Source organism: Pristiophorus japonicus, unplaced genomic scaffold (assembly GCF_044704955.1).
Source record: "Pristiophorus japonicus isolate sPriJap1 unplaced genomic scaffold, sPriJap1.hap1 HAP1_SCAFFOLD_252, whole genome shotgun sequence".
Lineage (NCBI taxonomy): Eukaryota > Metazoa > Chordata > Chondrichthyes > Pristiophoridae > Pristiophorus > Pristiophorus japonicus.
Window position 1 is genome coordinate 515,964 of NW_027252252.1, and position 17,103 is coordinate 533,066.

Consider the following 17,103-nt stretch of genomic DNA (forward strand, 5'->3'; position numbering starts at 1 on the left):
GGTGATGAAAGCGGGCGTGAGAGGGTGAGTGACAGGTGGGCACTGCTTCTGATGCTGCCTGACCCACGCTGGGAGTGGCCGGGTATTTTAAAGCCCTTTCATTGCACCAATGCAGGGTCAATGAAACTATGTTTCAGGAACCTTCATGTTTCCAAACATGGACAATTTGCACTGTAGACCTTGTGGTGCAACGGGAGTGCGTCTGACTCCCGATCAGAAAGCTGTGTATTCAAATCATGTCAGGATCATTGTTCTTCAAAAGTTGCAAACTTCTTTGCTGTTTGGCTATAACCTGACACTTGCTCCAATGTTTGTCTCACTGTTTCCCTGGTGTCAGGCACAGATATGCCACATGCCCTCATTTACTTCATGGGACAAGACACAAAAGTTCAAAATTTAAATGAACTTGCAGTCTGGATGGCCGATCCGTCGAAGGTGCTGCGTTCAGTTTGCAGTCTGCTCTTAAAGCGCGGTTTCAAATCCTTTTTCTTATTTTTAGTCATTGAGCAAAACTCATTTGCTTGGCACCACGACCAGCTCCTTAAAAGTGGGATTCAGCAGTTCAACTGCTCGCTTCACATTTCCGTCTGACCGGGTGCTGAAAGTGGAGATGTTTCCGCAGTGTAGCGGTTAACACGTTCGCCTCACATGCGAAAGCTCACCGGGTGGGAATATTTTCTGTAACTTTCTCCTCATGCATGCTCAGGGCGAGATTGTTCTCCTGTGAAAGGTCATATGATCATAAACATGTAAGGATTAGGAGCTGGAGTAGGCCATTCGGCCCCTCGAGCCTGGTCCACCATTCAAGAAGATCCTGGCAGTTCTTCGACATCAAGTTTAAACATCTGGGGCGGAGCCAACAGGCGCCTGGTTGCAATCAGTGACAAAAACGTTTGCTTTAGCAGAAGCACAGCGAGCTCAGTTGATACAGCGTGAGATTTTTAATCTCAGATTCTCGGGTTCGAAAACCAAGTTTGTTGATTACCTTTTAACTACTTTTTATGTTGCTTTCACGGGAATACATCGTTAATTAACCGATGATCTTCTTTTGCACAAATAAAGAAATTCTAACTGAAGGAGATTCCATAATTGGATAATTTATCTATGCTCTGCAAGTTAACTCTTAAACCATAAACCATTTTACACACTGCTTTCGGGGTCTGGTTCAAAATGTTCATTGCTGGTAACATCAACAGGAGACTGGGGAAACAGTGAGACTGACTTTAGAGCAAGGGTCTGGTTATTGTGAAACACCAAAGAAAATATACATTCTGGAAGAATAACATCGAAAGGAAATGTGACCCGACACCCAGAAAGAAGTGTTAAGACAGAAAATGAAATGCTGCATCCCTTTCTGCAAAAAATTCCTTTCACAAACATTTCTCTGACCGAAGCTGCACAAAACAAAAATGTTCGTTGCAAAGTCATTAAACTCCCGAATTTCCGCTTCACCAGAATCTCCTGAATCAGATGCCTCTAGTTTTGCCGACTCAATCCATGTCCCTTTGCAATGTTCTGCTTCCACCCACACTATGAAATGTGCCGCTAACTTATAGAATCATGGAATGGTTACAGCACGGAAGGCCATTCGGCCCGTCGAGCCCGTGCCGACTCTCAGCGAGTCCCACTCCCCACTCCTTTTAACGTAGCCCTGCAATTGTTTTTCCTTCAGACACTGATCCAACTCCCGTTTGAAAGATAAGATTGAGTCTGCCTCCACCACCCTTTCAAGCCGTGCATTCCAGATCCTAACCACTTGCTGCGAAATGGTCATCTCCTGTTCCTATGTGTAAAGTCTGGGAAACACGAGATCAATTCCTGCCACACTCACAGACTTCCTAAATATAGCACCGTCTTTCTATTCTCGTAAAACCAGCTCTTGAAGTGTAGGCCAGCTGTGTAGGTGAAAGCTCTGGTTATGTTCCTAACATCACTTCAATTGCAGTGTTTCCGTAGTGCAGTGGTTGTCACATTTTCTTCACCCGCGAATGATCTTTGGTTCGAAACTGGGCGGAAACATTTTGAAAACCCGTTTAATTAAATATTAGAAAAAATGGATTTATTCATATTAATGTTTCAATATTAACAAAACACAATGTCCCACAGCCTTGTTAAATTTTCTGATATCTATGTTCAGTTCTGCATACACTCAAACTCGACACTTGAACTGAATGCTCATAGAAGTCTTGGAGTGGGAACTCACTGGATAACAGCACTGCTGGCAATGTTTGCAGAATATATTCGTGACACCAAAGCACACAATGACAACCTGGAACTGTGCGGCACAGTATCCTCGGGGAAAACAGTTGAAGTCCCTGAGAGGGCTTAAACCACCAACTTTTTGGTTAACAACCGAACACGCTAACCCATTGCGCCACAGAGACTGACACAAGTGTATACTGCAAGACATCCAAAACCAGGGTGTCCGTCAGTTAAAGCTTCAGATTGCTCCGACCAGTTGGAACTTGTCCACTCTCAGTTGCACTTTTCCCAAATAAAGGGTGGGACATTCATTGTGGATGTGTGGAAGCAGTCTGGTCCCGCACACTGCAGACACTTCCATGTCACCGCCAACCAGCTCTCACACAACCGGTGTGATCGACCTTCCAGCCTTCCGGTGCCTTGTCTGTGACAAAGTATTCTGATTGTCCCGAAGCCGGTGTTAGGTTTTAATTCCTGTTCAGCTCCTGACTGCGGATATTCCTGTGATAAAACGGGAACTAAATGGTTGCAGGGACAGTTGGATTCACCATTTCTTTGCTTGGTGAAATTTCAAAGATTGAAAGTGACGCACATCAACCCCAAACCTCGTCACCGACTCGCTAACCGCTACACGCTGCTCCCGTGAGATGGAAGCCCAGTTGCTGTTTCAAGCTTGAATGCAGGTACAAACAGAACTCATTCAAAGAAAGTCCAAGTCCCTGAGGCACCTGATTATTTGCACCAAACTCCTTTGTAAAGAGTTGAGGTTCATGTGGGGTGATTTGGGCACATCTTTCCCCATACTACAACACTTCAAACATAACTCAACGGCTGTAAAGCGCTTTGGGGCGTCATGAGTTCCTGAAAGGCACTGCAGAAATGCAAGTCTTCCTTTGCAAAATTTCTATGCAATTTCAAAACTCGTCGGCAAAATAATGGACTCGTCCAGGATTGGAACGCAGGACTTCTCACAAATTTCATTTAACTTCGACTCATCTAAAGTCACACCATTAGATCAATGAACCAACTGCTTGACAATCATAACGGTAATGTATAGCCATTATAAAAGCAAGTTTTTGTGTGTGGCTACTCTTGATTAGTGAAGCACGTGAGACCGAATCAGTGACTTTGCTTTTTCGACCTGTCTTCTGAAGCGCCGCAAGGTCCCACTCCGAAAGTCAATGAACTGTTGGGACATTAGTGTATCCAGGCTGTGGGTGGCCACCCCGAGCGCAGCAGAGGGGTTTCTGCATTAGTTCTGGGTGGGGGCAGTATTTCCCCTTCTCTCTTCCTCTTGTCTGTATCACTGTGCTTTTATTTCTCTATTTATTCCCCCTGTCTCAGTTTCTAGTGTTTAAAAGGGAATAAAAGATGAAATGGGTGCCCTGTGGAACAATTTCTCTCGCTCAAAGTTAGATTCACGACCGTTGTGCCATGAGGTCGAGACAGCTTGCCGTTGACATACAGGTTCATATATAAATATATATTTTTATATTGATACAAATTATCGAAGCTGTTCCCTGGTGGTCGAGGGGTTCAGATCCCGAGCATTAACCCTTTCCATTCTCAATCAGTTCATCGCAGAAACATAATTGAGGTGTGTGAGAGGATTAATGATTGCTGTAATCGCCGTTAATAACCCCACTACTATCTGTTACAGAATGAGCTTACACACTCTTCCGCTTCGCCTGCCCTTTGCCGGACACATGTCCCGGGTTTAATTTTACAAACTGGGCGAGTTCGCTGATCGCGGTGAGACGGTTGGAGCCTCTGTGGCCCCACTGTGAGGATGTGGAAGTGAACACATGACATTTCTGTAAAGGGCAGCAGAGGAGAAGGATTGAGAACTTTCAGTGTGGGACAGAAGTTGTTTCAGGTGAGCCAACACATTCCTGATCCTCCTCTCTTCTTATTGTAATCCCGGAGTCGAGGATGACTTGCTTCCACATTAAAAATCAGTGGTGATCAGCACAGAGGGAGCTCACTGGTCAGCTCCCGTCTGTTGAGGTCACTGTGCCAGAGGTTTCCCAAGTGTCCCGGTTATCACGTTTGCTTTACACATGAAAGGTCACCGGTTCGATCCCGGGCGGGAACATTATGTTGAAATTTCCTGCAGGGGAACAATCGGAAGCGAGTCTTGTCTCCTGGCAAATGCTAACTGACCTGCTGAGATTTCCAGCATTTGCTGTTTTTACTTGCTATTTATTCTCCAAGCAAAAGGGCTCCCTTATTCCTTAATTGCTCTTTATTTCACCAATAAATAGATAACTTTTAGCGAGAGAAAATGGATCCACCGGGGAATTTGGCGTGTCGGAATAACCGGTGCTGTTAAATTTGACAAAAGTTGCCCCAGATTCCTGGTGTCGCCAGCGATGAGGATTTTGAACCAGACCCCTAAAACACAGTGTGTAAAATGGGATATGTTTGAACAGTTAACATGCAAAGCACAGAACAAATGATTGAAGTATCGATTGTCCCTCAGTCAGCATTTCTTTCATTGTACAAAAGAAGATGACGGGTTAATTAATGATGCTTTCCCGTGAAAACAACACAAAAGTTAAACAAAAACATACGGTGACTGGCAGGTGAGCGCTTCTTCTGATACCTGGTGGGAATGGGCAGGGATTTTAAAGCCCCTTGTATTGCAGAATCTTCATATAGAGGAACATCTCAAACTCCCTGTGTCGGCCTTGTGGCGCAACGGTAGAGCGTCTGACTCCAGATTAGAAGGTTGTGTGTTCAAATCACGTCGAGGTCACTGCTCCTTTGGGTAATCCCGGAATTAACATTTTCTTTACTCTTTGGCAATAACCAGACCCTTGCTCCAAGGTCTGTCTCACTGTTTCCCCGGTGTCAGGCAGAGAAACACCTGTTGCCCTCATTTATTTCTTGTGACAAGACACAAAAGTTCAAAATCAACCTGCAGGTGGCCATATACAACACTGGATAGTCAGGACAGCTGAGCGGTCTAACCTGTTGTGTTCAGTCTGCTCTGAAAGTGTGGATTTGAATCCCATTTCTAGCACCTTTTATTTTTAGTCATTAAGCAAAACTCGTTTGCTTGGCACAACGATCAGCTCCTAAAAAGTGGGATCCTGCAGTTCACCTGCTCGCTCAGCATCTCCGTCTGACCTGGTGTTGAAGGTGGAGATGTTTCCGCAGTGTGGCCGTTCACACGTTCACCTTACTGTCATGTATCTCACACTACTCTGCAGTTCTAAGTCGTTTTGAACATCTCTTTCAGCTAGGTATGGGTACCTTCAAAGGGGCTAAAGTTAAAATCTACATCACACAGGATGCCAGACCGGTCCATCACAAGGCTAGAGCTGTGCCTGATGTGATGAGGGAAAAGATTGAACACGAACTGGACCTGCGGGAAGGCATTATCTCATCCGTGGAATTTAGCGACTGGTCAAGTCCCATCATCCCCGTCATGAAGCCTGATGGATCCGTACAAATCTGTGGGGATTACAAGTCTACCATAAACAGAGTCTCCCTGCAGGACCAATACCCGCTGCCCAGAGCAGGGGACCTACTTACCACGGTGGCTGGAGGAAAACTTTTCTCGAAACTAGATCTTGCATCTGCGTATATGACGCAAGAACTGACCGAAGAGTCTCAGCTACTCACCACCATCAACACACATCGAGGCCTTTTTATGTACAATCGATGCCCATTCGGCATCAGGTCGGCAGCTGCTATATTCCAGCGCAACATGGAGAGTCTGCTCAAGTCCATCCTGGGGACGGTTGTGTTTCAAGATGACATACTCATCACGGGCAGGGACACCGACTCCCATCTCCGCAATTTGCAGGAAGTACTAAGTCGATTGGATCGAGTAGGCCTAAGAGTTAAGAAATCCAAGTGTCTGTTTCTCGCGCCTGAGGTTGAATTTTTGGGCAGAAGGATTGCCGCTGATGGAATCCGCCCAACAGAATCAAAAACCGAAGCAATTCGTCTGGCACCCAGGCCCTGGAATATCTCGGAACTGCCTGCCTTTCTCGGGCTATTCAATTACTTTGGGATCTTTCTGCAGAACTTGATCACGCTGCTGGAGCCTACCCACGTGCTACTGAGAAAGGGGTGTGATTGGTTTTGGGGGGACGCCCAAGAACGCGCCTTCAATAAAGAACTCAATCTTCTATGTTCCAACAGTGTTTTAGCCTTTTTTGACCCAGGTAAAAAGTTAATTCTTACATGTGATGCGTCAGTGTACAGGGTCGGGTGCGTTTTACAGCATGTCAATGATGCGGGTAAATTACAACCCATTGCTTATGCCTCCAGGTCACTTTCGCGGGCGGCGTGCGGGTACGATATGGTTGAGAAGGAGGCGCTCGCGTGCGTGTACAGTGTCACAAAGATGCACCAATACCTTTTCGTGGCCAAGTTCGGGTTAGAAACCAACCACAAACCCCTCACGTCCCTGCTATCTGAGTGCAAGGCAATAAACGCCAAAGCCTCGGCGCGCATTCAGCGGTGGGCACTCATGCTGGTGTCTTACGACTACACAATAATGCACAGACCAGGCACAAACAACTGTGCCGACGCGCTTAGCAATCTACCCCTGGCGACCACGGAAGGTTCGGACGAACAGGACTGTGAGATGGTCATGGCAATCAGTGCCTTTGAATCCACAGTTTCGCCCATGATGTCTCACCAAATCAGAGCCTGGACGACCAGCGACTCCACGTTATCCTTAGTCAAAAGATGCTTTTTAACTGGTGACTGGGCAGAGACCCGCGATGCCTGCCCCGAGGAGATCAAACCTTTCCATAGGCGCATGCATGAACTATCACTACAGGCAGACTGCCTGATGTGGGGCAGCCGAGTAGTTATGCCCTTGCAAGGCTGAGAGGCGTTTGTCCGAGAGCACCACCGCGAGCACCCGGGGATCGTCCTAATGAAGGCCATAGCCAGATCCCACGTCTGGTGGCCTGGCATTGATGCGGACTTGGAGCTCTGCATCCGTCGGTGCATCATTTGTGCCCAACTCAGTAATGCCCCCAGGGAGGCCCCGCCTAAGCCCCTGGCCCTGGCCCACAAAAACCATGGTCGCGGGTGCATGTAGACTATGCGGGCCCATTCATTGGTAAAATGTCCCTCGTAGCCGTTGATGCATTTTAAAAATGGATCGAGTTCACCATTTTAAATTCGAGCACCACCTCCACCACTGTGGAGAGCCTGAGAACCATGTTTGCAATGCACGGAATTCCTGTCATATTGGTCAGTGATAATGGTCCGTGCTTCACTCGCGCAAAATTTCAAGATTTTATAGTTAACCACGGCATAAATCACGTTAAGACGGCACCGTTCAATCCGGCCTCCAATGGCCAGGCGGAGCAAGCAGTGCAGATCATTAAACAAGGCATGCTCAGAATCCAAGGTCCCACGCTGCAGAGCCGCCTGTCGCGACTGCTGCTGGCATACAGATCTCGTCCACATTCGTTGACTGGGGTTCCCCCCGCGCAAATATTGATGAAATGAACCTTAAAGACCAGGCTCTTGTTAATCCTCCCAGACATGCATGGAATTGTTGAGGCTAAGCGCCGGAAGCTAACTGAGTACCATGACCTAAATTTGAGGGGGAGGTGGAATGAGATAGGGGATAAAGTGCTTGTGCTAAACTATGGCAGGGGTCCCAAATGACGTGCAGGGACAGTAACAGGTAAGGAAGAAAACAGGCTACTGGTTGTACAAATGGACAATCGCCAAACCTGTCGGAGGCATGGAGACCAAGTAAAAAGTAGATTCACCAACAATACTGCAGGACGAGAGGCAGACTACAGTATGGAACTCACACCACACCTGGTGGACAGAGATAGGGAACAACCTGAGGAAAGGGCAGTCTCAACAGACAGCCCAGGCGAGATACCAGCAATCACACTGAAAGAAAAACAGGCACCAAGGCAAACAACTGAACCACAACTAAGACGCTCCACGCGAGAACATAGACCACCTGAGAGTCTGAATCTATAAAGACAATAAGACCTAGGGGGAGGGTGATGTCAGGTATCTCACACTACTGTATATAACTGTATCTTACCATGCTATACATGACTGTAACTAGATATGACCTGTAACCACAAGCATACGTTACCACCAGGGGTGCACTTGCAGGAGACACTGCATACCTGTTCCACACAGGTATATAAAGGCAGGTCTCAGGCAAGTGTGGCACTTGAGAGCTGTGAAATAAAGGTGCAGGTCCAGAGTGACCTTGACTTCAGCATGTGCCTCGTCTGAGTCTGTACTGCAGGGTCAGGACTTTACACTTACAAGCGAAAGCTCACCGGGTGGTAATATTTTCTGGAGCTTTCTCCTCATGCATGCTCAGGGGCGAGTTTGTTCTCCTGTGAAAGGTTATAAGATCATAAACATGTTAGGATTCGGAGCCGGAGTAGGCCTTTCGGCCCCTCGAGCCTGGTCCACCATTCAAGAGGATCCTGGCAGTTCCTCGACAGCAAGTTTAAACATCTGGGGCGGAGCCAACAGGCGCCTGGCTGCAATCAGCGACAAAAAGGTGCATTTGGCAGAAGCCCGGCGAGGTCAATCGGTCGAGCATGAGAATCTTAATCTTGGATTCAGGGGTGTGAGCCCCACGTTAATTGTTAAAACATGTCCCATTTTACACACTGTGCTTTAGGGATCTGATTCAAAATGTTCATTGCTGGTAACATCAACAGGAGACTGGGGAAACAGTGCGACTGACTTTAGAGCAAGGGTCTGGTTATTGTGAAACAGCAATTCTGGAAGAATGACATCGAAAAGAAATGTGACCCCGACACACAGAAAGAAGTGTTAAGGCAGAAGATTAAATGCTGCATTCCTCTGTGCAAAAAATTCCTTTCACAAACATTTCTCTGACCAAAACTGCACAAAACAAAAATGTTCCTTTCAAATTCATTAAACTCCTGAATTTCCACACCCCCCGAATCTCCTGAATCAGATGCATCTTGTTTTGCCGACTCAATCAATGTCCCTTTGCAATGTTCTGCTTCCACCCACACTATGAAATGTGCCACTAACTTACAGAATCATGGAATGGTTACAGCACGGAAGGCCATTCGGCCCGTCGAGCCCGTGCCGACTCTCAGTGTGTCCCACTCCCCCGCTCTTTCCCCTGAGGACTGCAATTGTTATTCCTTCAGACACTTATCCAACTCCTGTTTGAAAGATAAGATTGAGTCTGCCTCCAGTACATTCCAGATCCTAACCACTCGCTGCTATATAGCCAGCTCCTGTTCCTATGTGTAAAGTCTGGGAAACACTGGATCAATTCCTACCACACTCACAGCCTTCCTAAATATAGCACTGTCTTTCTATTCTCGTAAAACCAGCTCCTGAAGTATAGTCCAGCTGTGTAGGTTAAAGCTCTGGTTATGTTCCTAACATTACTTCAAATGCAGTGTTTCCGTAGTGTAGTGGTTGTCACATTTGCCTCACACGCGAAAAGTTCCTGGTTCAAAATTGGATGGAAACATTTTGAAAACTTGCTCAATTAAATATTGGAAAAAATGGATTGATTCATATTCGTGGTTCAATATTAACAAAACACAATGTCCCACAACCTTGTAAAATTTTCTGATATCACTGTACAGTTTTGTATACACTCAAACTCTACACTTGAACTGAATGCTCATAAAAGTATTGGAGTGGGAACTCACTGGATAACAGCACAGCTGGTAATGTTTGCAGAATATGTTTGTGCAGTCAAAATACGCAATGACAAACTGGAACCGTGCAGCACCGAATCCTCAGGGGAAACACAGTTAAAAACTTCGCTTCTGGGTGGGCTTGAACCACCAAATTTAGTTTTAATAGCCCAACGCGCTAAACCATTGCGTCACAGAGACTGACGCAAGTGCACACTGCACGACATCCAAAACCAGGGTGTCAGTCAGTTAAAACTTCAGATTGCTCCTACCGGGATGGAACTTGTCCACTCTCAGTTGTACTTTTCCCAAATAAAGGGTGGACATTCAGTGTGGATGTATGGAAGCAGTCTGGTCCCGCACACTGCAGACACTTCCATGTCACTGCCAACCAGCTCTCCCACAACCGGTGTGATCTACCTTCCAGCCTTCCGGTGCCTTGTCTGTGACGAAGTATTCTGATTGTCCCGAAGACGGTATTCGGTTTTAATTCCTTTTCTGCTCCCGACTGCAGATATTCCTGTGAATAAACGCGAACAAAGTGCTTACAGGGTCAGTTCGATTGACCGTTTCTTTGCTTGGTGAAATTTCAAAGATTGAAAGCGACGCACATCAACCCCCGAAAATGCTGGAAACACTCAGCAGGTCGGGCAGTATCTGTGGAGGTGGGGAAGTGGGAATAATCGATTGGTTTGTTTGTGGCTTTGATCTGCTGCTGGGAAGTGAGGCAGAGCTGCAGGATGCTTTTTTTCGAGGTGTAAGCAGAGGTTTCCGTCGTATAACGGTTATCACCTTCGCCACACATGTGAAATATCCTCGGTTTGAGCACGGACAGAAACATTGTTTTGGAGAATATTTTTCTGTGGAATACATTTTTTAAAAGTAGCCCCAGGTTCCTTGTATCATGAGCGATGGGCATTTTAACTCACTCTCCTAAAATACAGTGTGTGTAAAATCAGATAGGGGATAAAACTTCATCAATGATTAAAGTTCCTTAACTCATTAAAGTTCAGTTCTTGAAGTTTCCATCAATTCATTTCATAAACATAATTGAAGTGTGTGAGAGAATTAATAATGGGCTTTAATCGTTAAGGACCCCATTACTTTATGTTATAAACCCAGGTTACACACTCTCTTGCTTCTGAAAGAGTTGAGGTCCATATGGGGGTGATTTGGGCACATCTTTCCCCACATTACAAGTGTGTCAGGAAATCAACCACCCAAAGCCCTTTCATTAACCGCAGGGGTTCCCGCAATTGTCTGGTCTCAAAGCGGTTTTAGTCCTTGTCAATATCTCTTGTCCATTTCCCGGTGTTTCCCGATTCTGTCGGTCTCCCTGGCTCTCTTCAATCTGTGTGTGGCCACCTACAGATTGGATTTCAATGAATACCTGTGTTTGTGTTTTCAATAACAACAGAAAATGTTTCTTTTTTATTTCTTACGTTCTCTCCAAATCCTCGATATCCTTCCTAAATTATGGTGCCCAGAACTGTAAACAGGATCCAACTGAGGCCTAAGCAGGGATTTATAAAGCTTTGGTGTAATTTCCTCACCGGTGTAATCTATTTCACGTTATAAAGCCAAGGGTCCTGTATTCTTTTTTAGTAACCTTATCAACTTGTCTACCCACCTTCAAATATTGCTGTGTGTAAATCTCTCGGTCACTCTGTTTCTGCATCCCCTTTAAAACAACACCATTTAGTTGAAGTTTCCAAAGATCACCACCGTGTGTTTCCCAGACCTTACATAGAGGGACATAGGAACAGGAGGAGGCCATTTAGCCCCTCGAGCCTGTTCCACTATTCAGTGAGATCATGGCTGATCTGATCTTGGCCTCAGCTCCACTTCCCTACCATCTCCGCCTAACCCTTGACTCCCATATCGTTCAAAAATCTGTCTACCTCCACCTTAAATATATTCAATGACCGAGCCTTCACAGCTCTCAGGGGTAGAAATACAAAGATTCACGCCCCTCTGAGGGAAGAAATTCCTCCTCATCCCCATTTTAAATGGGCAACCCCTTATTCTGAAACTATGTCCCCTCGTTCTAGATTCCCCCACGAGGGGAAACATCCTCTCTGCATCTACCCTGTCTAGCCCCTCAGAATCTTACACCATTCAAAGATATCATCTCTCACTCTGCTAATCTCCAATAGGTAGATCCCAACCTGGTCAACCATTCTTCATAAGACAACCTTGTGAACCTTCTGTGAAATGCCCCCAATGTAAGTTTATCCCTCCTGAAATGAGGAGAGCAAAACTGTACGCAGTACTCCAGGTGTGGTTTCACCCGTGCTCTGTACAGTTGTAGCAGGACTTCCGTACTTTTATATTCCATCCCCCTTGAAATAAAGGCCAACTTTCCATTTGCCTTCCTAATTACTTGCTGTAGCTGCATGCTAACTTTTTGTGATCAGGAAGGCCAATGGTATCTTGGCCTTTATTGCAAAGGGGATGGAGTATAAAAGCAGGGAATTCCTGCGACAGCTGTATAACGTATTGGTGAGGCCACACCTGGAATACTGCATGCAGTTTTGTTTTCCATATTTACGAAAGGCTATACTTGCTTTGGAGGCAGTTCAGAGAAGGTTCACTAGTTTGATTCTGGAGATGAGGGGGTTGACTTATAAGGAAAGATTGAGTAGGTTGGGCATCTACTCATTGGAATTCAGAAGAATTAGAGGTGATCTTATCTAAACGTGTAAGATTATGAGGGGGCTTGAGAAGGTGGATGCAGAGAGGATGTTTCCACTGATGGGGAGACTAGAACTAGAGGGCATGATCTTAGAATAAGGGGCCACCCATTTAAAACTGAGATGAGGAGAAATGTCTTCTCTCAGAGGGTTGTAAAACTGTGGAATTCCCTGCCTCAGTGAGCTGTGCAAGCTGGGACATTGAATAAATTTAAGAGAGAAATTGACAGCTTTTTAAATGATAAGGGGAGAAGGGGTTATGGGGAGCGGGCAGTGAAGTGGAGCTGAGTCCATGATCGGATAAGCCATGATCTTATTGAATGGCGGAGCAGGCTCGAGGGGGCGTATGGCCTTCTCCTGCTCCTATTTCTTATGTTCTTCTGTAAAAGGACTCCCAGATCCCTCTGCTCCACAGCATTTTGTAATCTCTCCCCATTTAAGTAATTATTAGCTTTTTTTGTTTTACCGACCAAAGTGAATAACCTCATATTTCCCACATTATACTGCAGCTGCCAATTTTTTGCTCACTCACTGACCCTATCTTTATCGCTTTGCAGATTGTTTGCGTCCTCCTCACAACTTGCTTTCCCACCATATCTTTGTATCAGCAGCAGATTTGTCTACATTACAAACATGCAGAGCCCAGAACAAATTATTTTGCACCCAGGCGATGTTTTCCCATTGCCTTTGAAGGCGTATATCGCAGATTACCCAGAATGAAACCGTACATTTAAGATTTATACTATGAGGGAAAATTGCACCTTATTTTATTAGTTCGAGGTGTTTCATTAATTGATTTGACATGCTGTATTTGTTTGAGGTGCTGTGGAAAAATGGATCCTTACTCATTGCTGACTCTAAGTTAGAACATTAGAGTGTTCGACAGTAAAATGAGCACTGCACTTTAATTGAGAATTACATATCCAGAGTTATAGTAGGCAGCCGCATACCGCAGTGAAGTAGAGCAGACCCGAGAGACTCAGCTAACATTTGGAAAGTAATCACTGAATTAACACAGAAGAGTGCAAAACATTCATCAGAACAATATACAATCAATACAATGCGTCTGATTGTGTTTGAAGGAACACGGCCATTGGAGAGAGAGCATCGTTTCCAATTACATTACATAATAAGTCTGATCAACATTTTCCAGTTTTGGGACGTTAAGCTTCAATTTCGGAATTTTGCATTTAAACATATTCTGTGTCATGAGGGACTCAAATCAGCGGCCGTAATGTGTTTGTTCAAACAACTGAAACTAATTTCAACTCTGTTGCATCTTAACTGTCCCAGTGGGGAGCCCACAGGGTATAATTGAAAGGCTACGGGAATATTTCAGAGTTTAATTCAGAGAGAGTGCCTAAAGCATGAAGAGGCAGCATCGGTTAACACAGAAAATGCCTGATACGTCCTTACTACACAGTATAAATACACACGAGGCCCATGCTTGAGAGAAGGTCAGTCTGTGACCTGTCCTTTATTCCTTCGCACTCAAGTGATGAAGGTGGGTGGAGCTTCCCCTTTTATACCTGAAGGTCCAGGTTAAGAGTATCTCCCACCTAGTGGTCAGTGTTCTCACGGTGTACAACTTAGGTCAGTTTATACATGGGTTACAATGCTGGTTGAATACATGACATCACTTCCTACCCCAAAGTCTTATTGGGATCACAGGTTGAGTCTCTCTGGTGGTTTACGCTCCCTTGTAGAGCGCCTGAGTTGGGGCTCCAGTTGTTGGGCGCTGGCCTGAGCGTCTGCTGTTTGCAGTGCTCAGGCCTGTCCGGACTGCCCACAGTGACTGGGCTCTCCTCCCTTTGGTTCCGGTGTTCGGTCACCTGTGGTGGAGTGAATTCTATATCGTTCTCTTCCTCTGCTTCTTCTATGAGGTTGCTGAACCTCCTTTTTGTTTGATCCACATGTTTGCGGCAGATTTGTCCATTGGTAAGTTTAACTACCAGAAACCTATTTCCCTCTTTGGCAACCACAGTGCCTGCGAGCCATTTGGGCCCTGCAGAGTAGTTGAGGACAAAAACAGGATAATTTACATCAATACATCATGCCCTCGCATTCCTGCCATGGTAGTAATATTGTGACTGGCGCCTGCTCTCGACAATTTCTTTCATGGTGGGGTGTATAAGGGATAATCGGGTTTTGAGCGTCCTTTTCATTAGTAGCTCTGCGGGTGGAACCCCTGTGAGCGAGTGTGGTCGGGATCTATAGGCCAACAGGAGGCGTGATAAGCGGGTTTGTAGGGAACCCCCTTGGAATCTGAGCATCCCCTGTTTGATTATCTGCACTGCTCGTTCTGCCTGGCTGTTTGAGGCCGGCTTGAACAGTGCCGTTCTAACATGGTTAATTCCATTGCCTGCCATGAATCCTGGAATTCAGTGCTTGTGAAGCACGGGCCATTGTCACTGACCAAGATGTCCGCTGGACTGTGGGCGGCGAACATTGCCCGTAGACTTTCTACCGTGGCAGAGGATGTGCTTGAATTTAAAATGTCACACTCGATCATTTGGAGTAGGCGTCTAATACAAACAAAAACATTTTCCCCATGAAAGGACCTGCGTAGTCCACATGGATGCGTGACCAAGGCTTGGCCAGTGGCTAAGGAGGGCTTCCCTGGGCGCATGGCCTAGCTGGGCACATGTGTTGCACCTGCGAACACAAAGTTCCAGATCTGCGTCTATCCCTGGCCACCAAACGTGTGACCTGGCAATTGCCTTCATCGTGACAATGCCCGGGAGCCCATTGTTGAGTTCTCTGATGAACACCTCTCTGCCCATCTGGGGCATGACTACGCGGTTTGCCCACAGTAGGCAATCGGCTTGAATCGAGAGTTCATCCCTGCCCCTGTGAAATGGTTTAAATTCCTCAGGGCATGACCTGTACGTGGCTGCCCAGTCCCCATTCAGGACACATTTCTTGACTAGAGACAATAGCGGGTCTCTATTTGTCCAGACTTTAATCTGACGGGCTGTCACTTGTGAGCCTTCGCTTCCGAAAGCTTCAACAGCCATGACCATCTCAGCACCATGCTCGGTAGCCCCCTCAGTGGTGGCTAGTGGGAGCCTGCTGAGTGCATCAGCGCAGTTTTCAGTGCCCGGTCTGTGCCGAATTGTGTAGTCATATGCAGCTAACGTGAGTGCCACCTCCGTATGCGGACCGATGCGTTTGCACTTATAGCCTTGTTGTCGGCCAAATGGGACGTTAGGGGTTTGTGATCAGTCTCCAGCTCGAATTTCCTGCCAAACAGGTACTGGTGCATTTTCTTTACCACATATACACATGCGAGCACTTCCTTTTCTACCATCCCGTAGCCCCTTTCTGCCTGGGACAGACTTCTGGAGGCATAAGCTACCGGCTGTAACTGACCCTTAGCATTGAAATGCTGCAACACACACCCGACACCATAGGACGACAGATCGCACGTTAACACAAGTTTCTTACATGGGTCATATAGCGTTAACAGATTGTTGGAACATAACAAATTGCGTGCTCTATTAAAAGCCCTTTCCTGGCTGTCCCCCCAGACCCATTCACGACCTTTGCTTAGGAGCACGTGCAGCGGCTCCAGCAGCGTGCTCAATTTGGGAAGAAAGTTTCCAAAATAATTCAGGAGCCCCAGGAACGAACGCAGTTCCGTCATGTTACGGGGTCTGGGTGCACTCTGGATCGCTTCCATCTTGGATGCAGTTGGGCTGATCCCGTCTGCTGCTACCCTCATCCCCAGGAATTCTACCTCTGGAGCTAGGAAGACGCACTTCACAGTTTTCAGGCGCAGACCTACCCGGTCCAGTCTGCGTCGCACCTCCTCCAGGTTGTGGAGGTGTTCTTCAGTTTCGTAACCCGTAATGAGGATGTCGTCCTGAAAAACCACCATCCCTGAAAACGACTTGAGGAGGTTTTCCATATTTCGTTGGAAGAGCGCGGCGACCGAGCGAATCCCGAACGGACATCTGTTGTACTCAAACAACCCCTTGTGTGTCGTGATGGTGGTCAGCTTCTTCGACTCACTTGCCAGCTCCTGGGTCATGTAAGCTGAGGTCAGGTCCAATTTTGAAACAAGTTTGCCACTGGATAGCTTCGCAAAGAGGTCCTCCGCTCTCGGTAGTGGGTACTGGTCTTGGAGTGACACCCGATTGATGGTGGCCTTGTAATCGCCACATATCCTGACCGACCCATCCGCCTTGAGCACCGGCACAATCGGGCTCGCCCAGTCACTGAATTCGACTGGCGAGATGATGCCTTCCCTCAGGAGGCGGTCCAATTCACCTTCTATCTTTTTCCGCATCACGTACGGCACCGCGCTGGCCTTGTGGTGTACTGGTCTGCCGTCCGGGTTTATGTGAATCACTACCTTGGCCCCCATGAAAGTGCCAATGCCGGGTTGAAATAATGAGTCAAATTTGTCCAGGACCTGTGAGCATGATACTCGCTCCAGAGAGGAAATTGCATTGACATCGCCCCATTTCCAGTTCATGACAGCAAGCCAACTTCTCCCCAGTAGTGCGGGACCGTCCCATGGGACAATCCAGAGTGGCAACCTGTTCTCTGAA

At 46.6% G+C, this 17,103-nt stretch overlaps 1 non-coding gene across 1 annotated transcript; it reads left to right on the plus strand.

Moving 5' to 3' along the window:
- The first annotated feature begins 4,888 nt into the window (after window positions 1-4,888).
- On the plus strand, window positions 4,889-4,960 carry trnaw-cca (transfer RNA tryptophan (anticodon CCA)). The gene has a single exon. It is a non-coding gene; the product is annotated as a tRNA-Trp (tRNA).
- The last annotated feature ends 12,143 nt before the right edge of the window (window positions 4,961-17,103 follow it).